Source organism: Suncus etruscus, chromosome 9, assembly GCF_024139225.1.
Source record: "Suncus etruscus isolate mSunEtr1 chromosome 9, mSunEtr1.pri.cur, whole genome shotgun sequence".
Lineage (NCBI taxonomy): Eukaryota > Metazoa > Chordata > Mammalia > Eulipotyphla > Soricidae > Suncus > Suncus etruscus.
In genome coordinates, this window is record NC_064856.1 from 6009048 (window position 1) to 6023119 (window position 14072).

Sequence of the window (14072 nt, forward strand, 5' to 3'; positions counted from 1 at the left end):
AGCTCCTGGCAGGCTCAGGGAACCATATGGGATGCCAGGATTTGAACCACCAACCTTCTGCATGCAAGGCAAACGACTTACTTTCATGCTGTCTCTCTGGCCCTTATCATGACAATGGTAATGGGTGAGAGAAGTAGAATGCCTATCTCTAATACAGGCTAGGGGTGAGGGAGGGGGAAAGATAAGGGCATTGGTGGTGGAAATGTTGCATTGGTGAAGGGGGATGTTCTTTGTATGACTGAAACCAACTGCAATCATGTTTGTAATCAAACATGTGCTTAAATAAAGATATTATTTAAAAAGAAAAAATTAAATTAGGTCTTGAAGCTATAGTATAGTGAGTAGGGTGTTTGCCTTGCATACAACCCACTTAGTTTCAACTCGGCACCCCATGTAGTTCTCTGACCACCACCAGATGTGATCTCTGAGCATAAAGTCAGGAGTAAGCCCTGAGATTTTTCAGTCATGACCTACAAACCAATAATAATAATAATAATAAATAAGAGAAAATGTAGCACGCCATTATTTTTGAGGTTTTTATATATGCAACAATTGTATCCCCTTCACCCGAAGATTAAAAACTGTCATAAATTTTATCAATCTCTCACTTTTTTATGTTGTATGCTTACAAAGTCATTAAGTAGTTCGATGTGATTTCAGAAAGTTTGATTTTGACACCTGTTTGCTCTCTTTATTGTTCAGAGAAGAAGTAGAACAAGGCTGTAACAAAGACAATACTTCACAACAATAAGCAATCCTCATTCATATCTCCAGGGGTTCGCTGCGTTTCACTGAGATGTGCTCAGCTGGGTCGAAATACATTCCCCTGTATGTCTCTCAGTTTCTTATGGCCTGTAACTGAGGCATCATCTTCACAGGGCCAAAGAGCACAAGGTAGCAAGCAGATCAGGAACATATTTTTGGCATTAGATTATGATGTTCCCACCAATATTCCAATTGTCAGAGCAAATACTATTGCTCAGACATAGGCATTTCCCCATTGCACTGCAGAGGGCAAGATCTGTCATACGACAGGCTTATATGGAGACTGGACTGTCTGTCAATCCACCAAGAGAGCAAAGTTGCACTCGATTCTAGTTAAGAACACAGGGCTACCTGCACTTAACTCAGCTGATTGGTGCTCTTTTGGTGGGTCACAAACGGCAGTGTTCATTTGTTTATCTTTTCTTGTGCCTGCACTTATCTCCCAATTACTTTGTAGGTCACATAGTGCCTGTGAATTAGAGCCTTTTCCACTACAAGTGTTGACATCCTCCTCTATAATTGCCAGTATGCATCTCATACCACCACCCTTAGCCCCCTAGACTGCTAGGGTAACAGGTCCATTTGTGTATAACTTGTTATAGTTTGAGTCTCTTGATTCTACTGTCATGATATTAGTTAGGATATTTAGGGCTAGCCATTTTTTTATTTCTACTCTACGCTCCTAAGATGCTTGGTCCATGAGGCTCATCCATTTTTTTTCCCTTTTCTCATTTGGTAGGAAGACATATAAATATGAGACAAAACCAGATGATTCATGTTCTATGGTTCTGTAAGAAAACTGGGGGACCCTCTCTAGATGCTATAAATATAAACAAAATAAAAAAGGAGAGAGTCAGATATGGCAAGTTTTGTTGTTTTCTGTTTTTTTTTCCCCATAGTCTGGCTGTGATAAATATAGTTGTGAGGAAGAGATTTTTGTATTGGATTTTTGTGTTCGTAGGGTATATCCCTAAGAGTGGTATAATTGGATCATATGAGAGCTAAATTTCCAGTTTTTTGAGGAATCTCCATATTTTCTATAAGGGCTGGACTAGACGGCATTCCTACCAGCAGTGAATGAGCGTTCCTTTCTTCCCACATCCCCGCCAGCACTGATTGTTCTTGTTCTTTGTGATGTGTGCCAGTCTGTGGCATGAGATGGTACCTCATTGCTGTTTTTATTTGTATCTTCCTGATAATTAGTGATGTGGAACATTTTTTCATGTGCCTTTTGGCCATTTGTATTTCTTCTTTGAGAAATTGTTCATTTCTTCTCCCCATTTTTTGATGGGGTTAGATTTTTTTTCTTGTAAAGTTTTGTCAGTAACTTGTGTATCTTAGATATTAGCTAGCCCCTTGTCTAATGGGTATTGGGTGAATAGTTTCTCCCATTTTTTGGGTGGCTTTTGTATCCTACGAACTATTTCCTTTGAGATGCAGAATCTTCACAGCTTAATATAGTCCCGTCTGTTTATTTCTGTTTTCTTATATGGAGAGTGCTATTTCCACCTTGAAGATACCTTTAGTCTCGATGTCATGGAGTGTTTTACCTATGTGTTGTTCAATATACCTTATGGTTTCAGATCTGATATCTATGTCCTTAATCCATTTGTATTTGACCTTTGTGCATGGTGTTAGATGGAGGTCTGAGTTCACTTTTTTGCAAGTGGCTGACCAGTTGCCCCAACACCACTTGTTGAAGAAGCTTTCCTTGCTCCATTTTGCATTTCTTGCCCCTTTATCAAAGATTAGTTGGTTGTATGTCTGGGGAACATTTTTTGAATACTCAAGTCTATTCCACTGATCTTTATTCCAATACCATGCTGTTTTAATGACAGCATTTGGGGGGGGGGGTGTCACACCCTGCAGCACTCAGGGGCTATACTCCTGGCTCTATGCTCAGATAATCACCCCCGGCAGGCTCGGGGGACCAAATGGGATGCCAGGATTTGAACCACCATCCTTCTGTATGCAAGGCAAATGCCTTATCTACATGCTATCTCTCCGGCCCCCAATGACAGCATTTATAATACAATTTAAAATTGGAAAAGATGATGCCTTTGATACTCCTTTTCCAAGGGTAGCTCTAGCTATTCATGGGTGTTTATTATTCCAAATGAATTTCAGGAGTGTTTGATCCACTTCTTTGAATAATGTCATGGATATCCTTAGAGGGATTGTATTAAATCTGTACAATGCTTTGGGAGCATTGCCATTTTAATTATGTTAAACCTGCCAATCCATGAGCAGGGTGTGTGTCTTCATTTTCTTGTATTCTCTTTTATTTATTTATTTATTTATTTGGTTTTTGGGCCACACCTGGTGACGCTTAGGGATTACTCCGGGCTATGCGCTCAGAAATTGCTCCTGGCTTGAGGGGCCATGTGGGACTCTGGGGTATCGAACAAAGGTCTGTCCTAAGTTAGCGTAGGCAGGCACATGCCATATGGCTTTCACCACTGCTCTGGCCCCACTTTTCTATTTCTTGAAGCAGGATTTTGTAGTTTCTTTGTAGAGGTCCTTCACATCTTTAGTTGACTCCAAGATATCTTGTTGTGACACTAATGTGAATGGGATTTTTTTTTTAATGTCCATTTTGTGGCAGTGGTCAGGGCTGTACTGACTCTGAACTCGGGGGAACAGTGCATTGAGGGAGGGTCCTTGGAGCCCTGTGCAGACTAGGCTCCCACAGAGACTCAGCTCAGACCCAAAGGTACCTCCATGGGGACTGTCCATTCCCGAGGAGCTGCCCAGGATTTGTGGGAGCCCTTGAGGCCCGAGTTGCTCAGTGAGAGGATTGCCGTAGCCAGCACCCAAGACCCAGCCCAGTCCTGCTCAGAACCTGGTGACCTAGGAATCCCGGTTTGTGGGATTGGGCAGGGCACGAGGTCAGGGGCTGGGGAGGGTTGGGTTTCCACAGGCTTTCCACATATTCTACCCCTGACCCCACGTCTAGCATAGGGGTCCCTGCATTCAGGACACTGACTGGTCGCCCTTGTCAGCAGCCAGGCAGGGCCAGCCATGGCAGCGATGGCAGGCACAGACCCCCGTTTCCTTGCATTTGAGTCTTGGGCATCAATCCGGAGGGAGCTCTCCCACGGATTCATCCTTCATGCTCAGGGTCTTGGGTACCAGAGATGGAACCAGGCTTCCTACATGTGCAGAGTGTGCCCTCGGCTCTCAGAGTCACTGAGGAGAGTGGCCTGTGGGGCAGGTGACACCTTCTGTGCCTTCCACATGTGCCTCTCCATATGCACCCCAGAGACTGCCAGAGAATTTCTGAGTGCTGAGCCAGGAGTATCCCCTGAGGGCTGCTTGGTATGGCCCCACCATCAAAAATAATGGCCAACCCAAAAAGGCTCCAAGGCAAGCCAGGCTCTGTAAGGCAGATCACCAACCATCCTATGACATGGAACACTTCATGCTGCCGGCCACAAATGACCCCAAGGCAAGTCGGACTCCACAAGAGGATCACCAAATTCCTATCACGAGCACTGAGAGTGCTGCTGAGATTGAGATCCCGAAGAGTTTCCTTCAAGTGGTGCATCCAAGGCACGTTGTCCCGGGACTCATGACGCTCACTCAGCACTGACTGGGCTGTTGGCCCAGCAGCCAGTGGCAGAGATGTCGCTGGTGGTGCTTTGCAGCAATTCTTCATGCCTACTTACAGATCTGGAGCCAAGGAGCAAGAGAAAGGGTCACCCAGATGGTTGTCTGCATGTGATTTTCCACAGGCAGGTCCATCAGAGAAGGGCCTTGAAGATCAGCCCAGGGCTTCTCACAAGGGTTCTTCCTGAGGAGGCCTTCCCCGGAATGGGCTCTGGGGTTGTGACAGCTCCTTCCCACACCAGTCCTTCACACATCCCAGGTGCTCCTTCTCCAACACCTTCTTCCCTTATGACCATTTTCCCCCACACGCATTGATACTGGGACTCTGTCCAAATGGTCAAACTCCTGCTCAGAGGAGAGTTGGCTTTCTGAGCTGCTGGAGCTATCCGCCTCTTGGAAGTCAATGCATGGAGAGTTGCGAAAGCTCTCGGTGTGCTGCTCCTGTGTCACACCCTGCAGAGAAATGATCACCAAGGCTGAGCTCTGGAAGCACTCATCCTGTCATCCCTGCTGAATGTGTCCTTGCTTGGTTGTGCCCTGGACTCTCTCTTGGATCAGCTAGAGCTGTGTCTGCACAGCTGTCCCACAGGAAGGAAACTGAACCCTTTAAGTTGAGGTGAATCTTGGCAAATCTGCTAATCCCTCCTCAGAGAGCAGCAGCCTCATCTTGGGGACCGAAATGGGGAGCCACCTGATCCTTGGAGCAGGATGTCCCTGGAGGTGAACATTCACACATGCTAGAGCTTTGAATGCCTGTCCTTCTGTCTCTAACACAGAGAAATTCACTCAAATCCACTATCCTTTACAAATATCTGCCCACATACACAATATGTATTCATATTCGCACTTGTGTATACTTTGGCAGGGGATAGGCTTCATTATCTACATCTGTCACCTGCCTTACACCCTAACACCCTGAATTACCCTCCGTTTCTGGAAACAACTGCAGAGGGGTCTGCAATGAGTCCTCATCCAATTTTGAATTCTCTTGCATTGGCTATCTGTGTGTGTGTGTGTGTGTGTGTGTGTGTGTGTGTGTGTGTGTGTGAACCATCTCAATTTCTTGGCAAAACATGTTTGCTTTCTCTGCTTCCAGCAGTCAGCCATTATACTGTGGGAGTTCTAAGGAGTTTGAGCTTATGTCAGATGCTATCACAATGGAGGGTGGTGAGTAGGGTCATCATAGAGATGATGGCTTCTCACGTGGGCTTCTCATGTTGCACCACAAAGCACAAAGGTGACTCAACATCCTTGCCTCAGGGCTTTTTTCTCACAGAGATCTCTTCATGACCTCTCTGGAAAGGAACTACTTTCCCTTATTCCCCATTTCTGTTTGCACACACACACACACACACACACACACACACACACACACACACACACAGAGTTATCTCACAGCCCTGGGTTGGTAGGGGACAAACCAGTGTCTCTGGCGTGAGGACCCAGCTGGCTTGCAACCTGGACTCTTTTTCCATGGATGATAAGACCTTGCAGATCCCCTTATCCCTCAGCACAGCGACTGCCTAAGACTTGGAGATGGTCCAAGCATTCTTTCCTAGAGATTCGATAGGTGTGTGTGTGTGTGTGTGTGTGTGTGTGTGTGTGTATACGTGTGTGTGTGTGTGAGAAGCGTGCACAAAGGAAATCGCAAATATATGGGATTAATATGTGAATCTATTCTGAGAAGTGAAGTGACTGTGAGAATAATGAGTATTTTCCTTCCACAATAATTTATGAAGAGTAGATAACATAAATCAATGTAGAAAATTAAGACTTTTTTGTAGAATAATTAGGAATCAAATGCTGGAATGCTTTATTAATTTTCATGGGATCTTTACAGAGCGATCTGAAGAATAGCAGAAATAAATTCTGAGTATATTTCAATATATTCAAATTTATGAATCTGAATGTATACAAATATATAGGAATATATTTGGCTCAAATACATGAGCTGCCATCTCTTCAAATTAACCTGCATTAAAGTGGATAAAGCAAGACCAGAACAATAATACAGCTGTAGTACTTTACCCTTGTAGGTTGCTGACACTCATTTCAGACCAGGGTACTCTGATGCCCACTGGGAGTAACTCCTGGGTGTAGAGTCAGAAATAATCCCTGATCAATGCCAGATATGGGGCTAAAACCAAAATATGGTTGGCAAAGCACCACTTCTTGGAGATCTAGATCATCTGGTATCCAGGAAACGTGAAATTGGTCCAGTGCAAAGCCTGGATCACGTGCCCCCATTGTGCTCTCAAAGCACATGACTTGGCTCAGGTGAACCCTGACACAGTGTGGCTTGAAGCTTCCTGAAATCTCTCCACAAGGCAGCTGGTAGCCCAAGACTCAGGCCAGCATGAGAGAAGATGGGCTACATCACACAACTATCTCCAATGTTCCTTATTCCATCCCATACAGGCCAAAGCAATGGATACTGGGCTGGAAGAGGCAGAGAGCATGGCCAGCTTAATTGGTTTCAGAAGGTCAAGTGGCTTCACTCCCACTCCAAGCCTGTGTTGACAGGGTCAGGTCAAATGAAGTTCAAGGTCAAAGGTTTTCTTCAGTGGCCCCTGACTGGGCATGTTAGTTATGTCCTGTCTCAGCAGAGTCTGTGTTGCCCTGCCTGTGGCTGACCCAAAGGGTCAGGCCAGGGACTGGCTGCTGGGTTTTACACTAAGTGTACTGGAGATGGTGTGAAGTCCCAGGTTCAGATCCCCAAAATGGTCTCTGCAGGAGTGTGGGGCTGGTGGGAAGGTCAGGGACTTAGCCAGGATCTGTGATCCCAAAGGCTGAATTTGAGCTTGAGGGCTTCTCTTTGGAAGGATTTCACGACCAGATTGTCCAGGATGCACCACTGACTCTAAATTCAAGGTCTCTCCTTGATCATGACTTTCATTACTTTTGTGTTCTCTTTCATTCTAGTTGTCTTTTGGGTTCATTGAAAGATTGTTCTTAGAACTTTACTATCCTTGGTTGACTTAACTTATTCCCTTAAAGTTTCCCCATTTCCTTTTTTTTATTGGATTTTCCACTTTAGATGAAACTTAAAGCTTCTTTTCATAATCTTTTTTTCTTTCCTGCCACAGTATTTTTGGAACCACTACTTAAAGCCCTGGTATTTAGTCTCTTAAAAAAACCCTATTTAATGGAGGGTGTTGAATGGTGACAGACACATGGCTCCAGCTCATGATACTGCATCTTAGAGCTCATCTGGGTGAGGTGAATAGGAGCCCCAGATCTAGCCCTCCGTGGCCTCTCATTCTATAAGTTTATGGTGAAGCTTTCTCAGGGAAATGCAATGAAACTTGCCCAACTCATCTTGATAGAAGTCTCATATTCATGGAGAACAAACCATGCTTTGACTTCTGATGCTTCTTTTTTCTTTCTTTTTTTTTTTTTTTTTGGTTTTTGGGCCACAGCCAGTAACGCTCAGGGGTTACTCCTGGCTATGTGCTCAGAAGTTGCTCCTGGCTCGGGGGACCATATGGGACACCGGGGGATTGAACCGCGGTCCGTCCAAGGCTAGCGCAGGCAAGGCAGGCACCTTACCTTTAGTGCCACCGCCCGGCCCCCGCTTCTTTTTTCTTAGCTCTTGGTGATTAGGGAGCATCCTTAAGTATTTCTCATCCAAGTTCCACAGGGTACCCTTTGATTCAGAGGAACTTTATTTGATTCTGGGGGGAAAAAAGCCTTATAAAGGGCCCCTAACCTGCCCCTCTCCTGGAGCTATTCTTGGGCTTCACAGTAGCTGCCAATGCTTCACTGCCTGTGCTCACTTCCCAAGTGCCTCCCCCATTCATATCCAGGTAAACTACATAGCAGAGCACATGTTAAGGGGCTGGGAAGTAAAGTGTGTGGAGGGAGGGGCTATCCAGGCTTTATCTCACCTGGCCAAGGGCCTAGGTGATGGAGATGTTTTTTTCTTTCTTTGGTGGGCAGGAGCCAATTCCTGCTCTGTGTGGAGTTCTAGACTTTTTCACCCACCCCCACCTGAGGACTTCCATATGTTTTATATATATATATAATATATATATCATATAAAATGATATATATATATCATTTTTTATTGACTCTGTGCTGAATCCCTACCTACCTACATCAGCTCTGAGTCTAAACTTTCAGAATGTTTAGCTCATCCTTGCTCTTCCATCCACACCCTACATCTTCCCCTACAAATAAAGAGATGCCTCCATGAGGCCCCATTTGTGAGATGAAGCAGAAGGATATTTTCTCATGGTGACATGGAGGTAGGGGTGGAATGGGTCTCCCTCAGAATCAGAGGCCAGTATGGGTTTGCCTCTTTGAGCTGCCCTGTGTCTAAGCTCCTTAAGTCACTGGGTTGTAGGAAGTCACCCAAAAGTTGCAGATGGGTTTCCATAGTAATGGTATAGAAACATCACTTGTTGCCAGGTGAGGAGGAGGGGGAGTCACAGTATTAGGCGGTCAAGGGCTGGGACACATACCTCGAGAACAGGGAGTAGAATAATGGGATCTCTAAAATTATCAAGGCTACTGTAGCAGAGATCAGGGAAAACACCTAGCTCAAAACTGGGCTCTTCCAGGCACTGGGGGCCCCAGATATCTGCAGAGACAGAGTGCCAGGTTCTGCAGCACAGGCTATGGAGAACAATGTCTCTTTGCCCCCCTAATCTGAGACAGTCACAGGGTTTTAAGAGGCATAATGTGACTTTTCTCTATTTTTATATCCTTCAGCACTCAACCTTGACATGTTTCTGGTCTCATCATTGTATTATGTGCTCATCCTTCTTAGATAAACTTGTACTTGATTAATCGGGTGGAGTCCGACAAGCAGCTTTATAAAAGTTACTTTAAGACTACCACAGTCTCTAAATTATTGCACTTCATTATGGTGTGTGGGTTAACTTTTACCTAGAAGAAGAAAAGTGTAATACATAGTATTGTGAGAGGTTTTAAAATATTCATAGTAGGGGCCAGAGCGGTGGTGCAGCAGTAGAGCCTTTGTCTTGTATGCGGCTCACCTAGGATGGACCACAATTTGACCCCCAACGTCCCATATGGTCCCCCAAGCCAGGAGCAATTTCTGAATACAGTCGGTCTTATGCCAGGTAACTTCAGGGATAGGATCTCCTTGTATTTAGGCTAAGGCTTTTCCTTTCCATGTCCCTCATATTTTGGTGGGCCTATGCAAACAATAATTGCCACTCTAACACCATTTTTACTGTGCTCCTTTGACTCTATTCCTTAAGAAAAACAACCTACTTAAACTTTTGAGGTTAACTTAAACTAATATACATGTGCATGGAAATGTAAAAAAGTACTTTGCCTTCAATGTTTAAGGAGTTACATAAGTTTTATGGCTTTAGATTGCTTTGTGTGCTGCTAAGAAATATTATGTACTACAATCTGGGGACTTGAGGGACAAAGTAATTGTACAGGGGTTCTGTTTTATTTTTCTAATGTTCTTTGGCTAAAAGTTCAAAGTTAAGATATTAGAAATGGGACTACTGAGAATTCTGTTAGGGGGTGATTGTCCTTCCACTGTAACTTTACATTGTCCTCTTTCTTTGCATTTTTGTTCTCATAATTAAAAATAAAAAATTAATAAAAAAAAATAAAAAGAAAATAGTGGTAGCTCATTAGCTTTTATTGACAATAAATGTAGTATTTTTTATTGCAAAAATTTTGTCTCTAGAATTATATAATTATTTTTGGTTACATAAGTTAATTTAAATTCTGACCTGGAGCAGTTGTTGCAAAACTTATTATATAAACTATGTACCTGGTACAATTAGCCAAACTCTCTCTTTTTTAATTAATATCTTTATTTAGACACTTTGATTACAAATCTGATTGTAGTTGGGTTTCAGTCAATCATCCAAACTTTCAAAGCAGATGATGACATACATAATAGATTTGGTTTAGAGATCAGTGGACTAGCACAGAATTTGCACGCAAAAGGCCTGGATTTGATCATTTGCACCTCAGATGATCTCTTGAATGCCCAAATAAAACAAATAGGCTGAAGAGAGATAGTATAGCAGGAATGACACTTATTTGCTTTCTTCAAATAAAATTTTATTTCAAAAGCTTCTTTTTTAATTATGTTAATCCTCCCAATGCATGAGCATGGTATGTGTGTTTATTTCCTTGTGTCCGCTCTTATTTCTTGAAGCAGGGTTTTGTATTTTTCTTTGTATATGTCTTTCACCACTTTAGTTAAGTTGACTCCAAGGTATTTGAGTTTGTGTGACATTAGTGTGAATGGGATTTTTTTTTGGGGGGGGGCACACCCGGCAGTGCTCAGGGGTTACTTCTGGCTGTCTGCTCAGAAATAGCTCCTGGCAGGCACGGGGGACCATATGGGACACCGGGATTTGAACCAACCACCTTAGGTCCTTGATCGGCTGCTTGCAAGGCAAACACCACTGTGCTATCTCTCCAGGCCCATGAATGGGATTTTTAATGTCCATTTTTTCTCCATCATTATTGCTATATAAGAAGGGCATTGATTTTTGTGTGTTAATTTTGTATCCTGCCATTTGCTATATGAATCTATTGTTTCTAGAAGCTTTTCATTAGTCTTAGGGTTTTCTATATATAGTACCATGTCATCTTCTTCCTTTCCTATCTGGATGCCTTTTTGATATTTTTTTCTTACCTAATCACTATGGCAAGAACTTCCCACACTATGTTACTAGGAGTGGTGAGAGAAGACAGCCTTGTCTTGTACCAGATTTTAGAGGAAAAGCATTTAATTTATCTCCATTGAGAATAATATTTGCCATTGGCTTGTCTTTGATGGCCTTGACTATATTGAGAAAAGTTCCTTCCATTCCCATCTTGATGAGAGTTTTTATCAAGAATGAGTGTCAGGGCTGGAGAGATAGCATGAAGGTAAGGCATTTGCCTTTCATGCAGAAGGTCATTGGTTCAAATCCCAGCATCGCATATGGTCCCCCAAGCCTGCCAGGAGAGATTTCTGGGCGTGGAGCCAGGAGTAACCCCTGAACACTGCCAGGTATGACCCAAAAACCAAAAACCAAAAAAAAAAAAAAAAAGAATGAGTGTCATTGTTGTCCTATGATCTGTGCAAAAACCAAGATTGCTCTACTACAGAAGACTTACTTTGACAATTATTACTGGGCAGAACTTATCCTGGGACCAATAAGAAAGACCCTAGCCTAGGCTTCAGCCTAGGATTTGTACAATAACCAAGATCTTCAATTTCAGAAGTTTGACTTTGACAACTGTAACTGAGCAGAACTTCTGGAAACATAATAAAAGACTTTATCCTAGGCTTCATCCTAGAATCTGTGCAAAAACCAAGACCGCCAATTACAGAAGACTGATACAACAGTGATGGAACAGAACTTCTAGAACTGTAAAGAAAGACTTTATCCTAGACTTTGTCCTATGACCTGTGCAAATACCAAAATCTCTAGTTACAGAAGCCTGATTTTATCATCCACAACTGAGAAAAAAATTTCCTGGCACCATAAAAAGACTTTGGGTGTGAAAATGAGCGAGTATGGAGCCTAGTTATTTCCATTACAGTATGCTTCAAGGGTGAAGAAACCTTGCATCTCTTAGGCCAAGGGAATTCCCTTTCTAATTTTATGCAAAAAAAAAGGAAAAAGGAAAAGAAGAAGAAGCACAAAATGTTGCCACACGAGCTCTCCTTCCATTTTTTTTTTGTTCTTGTGGTTATTATTTGGTGGTTATCTTTGTTGCTGTGATGCTTTTTTGTAGTTGCTGATTTTGTTTTCTGGGTTTTTGTTTTATTTAATTTGTTTTTGTTTTTTATGCTTTTCCCTTTCTTCTTGTAAATTGATATTTATAACCTCTAGATGGACTCTTCCCTTTTTTCTTCTTTCTTCAAACAGAACCATATAATTTGAATTATCTTATTCTGCTTCATAAATTGAAGGAGAAAAAAAGATGGTACCAGGTCCAAACAGTCATATGAACACTGAGTAGAAATAAAAAATGATCAGACTTAAACATCAAACCCAAAGTTAATGACAATAGAATCGATACCCAATCTACAACAAGCTATACACAGAAGTGACCAGTGATCATAGCAGTCCAGGAGGCAAAGGAGGAAGTTACAGGATGCATGCTGGGAACAGGGGTGGAGGGATGGTGGTGGGGATGCCCCTGACTCTTTGTCAATATGTACCTTAAATATTACTATGAAAAATTTATTATTCACTTGGGTCACAATAAAAATCATTTAAAAAAATGGGTGTCTGACCTTATCGAATGCTTTCTTTGCATCTACTGATATAATTTTTTGTTGTTGTTGATATGGTGTATTATGTTGATTGATTTACATATGTTAAAACCATACTTGCATTCCTGGAATGAAACCTACTTGGTTGTGGTGTAGGACCTTCTTGATGAGGCATTTGGATCCTATTTGCCAGAATTTTGCCAAAAAGAAGAATTTGCCAGAAGAGAAGAAATAGAAGAAAAATGTCTGTCAGAGAGCAGGTAGGAGGTTAGGCAGGGGGAAGGCAAGTGGGAAATGTTACACTGGTGGTGGGAATTGTGCACTGGTGAAAGGTGTTGACTGACAATCATGAACAACTTTGTAAATTTAAAAAAGCCAACTATATCATAAACAGCCTTGTAAACATGGTGCTGAAAAAAGTAATACAATTTTAAAAACTAAAAAAAAAAGCCCCCCCCCAAACAAAAGATTAGAATCAATTATTTTAAGCAGACTTAACTAAAGAATTCTACTTAAAATGAATAAATGTGACTGAAATGATAGTGGAAAGTGAAAAATCATAAACTTATATGCTCTGTGTCATATTCCATAACCATGGCATTCCTATGATCTATTTTGACCTCAGTGGCCAGTGATGTCACTGATGTCTATATAAACAAAATCTGAGTGGTCTAGTCTCATTTGCTGTAGGCAAACGGCATTTGCAGTTGGATAGCTCACTATGGAGAACTTCGACCCCCCTTATTCCCCTGACCCAGTCCCAAGGGAACAATCCCAAGGTGGGTCTCTCTACCTTAAACTCTTGTTGGGGATGTTTTTATATTGTGTGGCTCCCCATTGTTAGAAAACTAACGACCTTGTACCAGGTAAGGTTACGCAGGACAAGTTCCTGGGAATTTCACTGTAGAATAGTGTATCAGGAGACAATTCAGAGACACCCTGAGACTGGGGAGTCTGAGGCCAGGATAGCACATCAAACCTCTAGCAGACCAGAGAGCCAAGAGTAGGGGTTCAGGGGAGCCTGTTATGTCAAGTTCAGAGACTATTTGGGTTTTGTGGTTGGATCTGACTGAGGTCAAGTACCACATGCAGGGCTGTTGGAGAACTGGAGTCTCAGCTCTGTGTAACAAGTCCCAGACCCACATAGGGGCCACTCACACAGTGGTCGCCTTGTGGGACTGCTCAGGATGGTGGGGACAGTTTCTGAGAACCTCTCAGCAGAGGGTACCAGGGTTGTCCCTAAGGCAGTCCATGGATCAGGGGCCTTATTCTAGGAGTTTCCTTGGCAGAGCTAACTGGTACCATGGATGTGGACCTACTGAGGAGAATGAAACCATTGTATCATCCTTGTCAATGATTCTGGAAGAAAACTTACTCTGTGTCATCCTGTGCTATTCACCAGGCTTCTCTGAATTGCCGAGAGTCCCCACCGTACTCTTCTCTTTTCAGCTTTGGAGGGCAGAGAGGAGGAGATCCCCCTTAT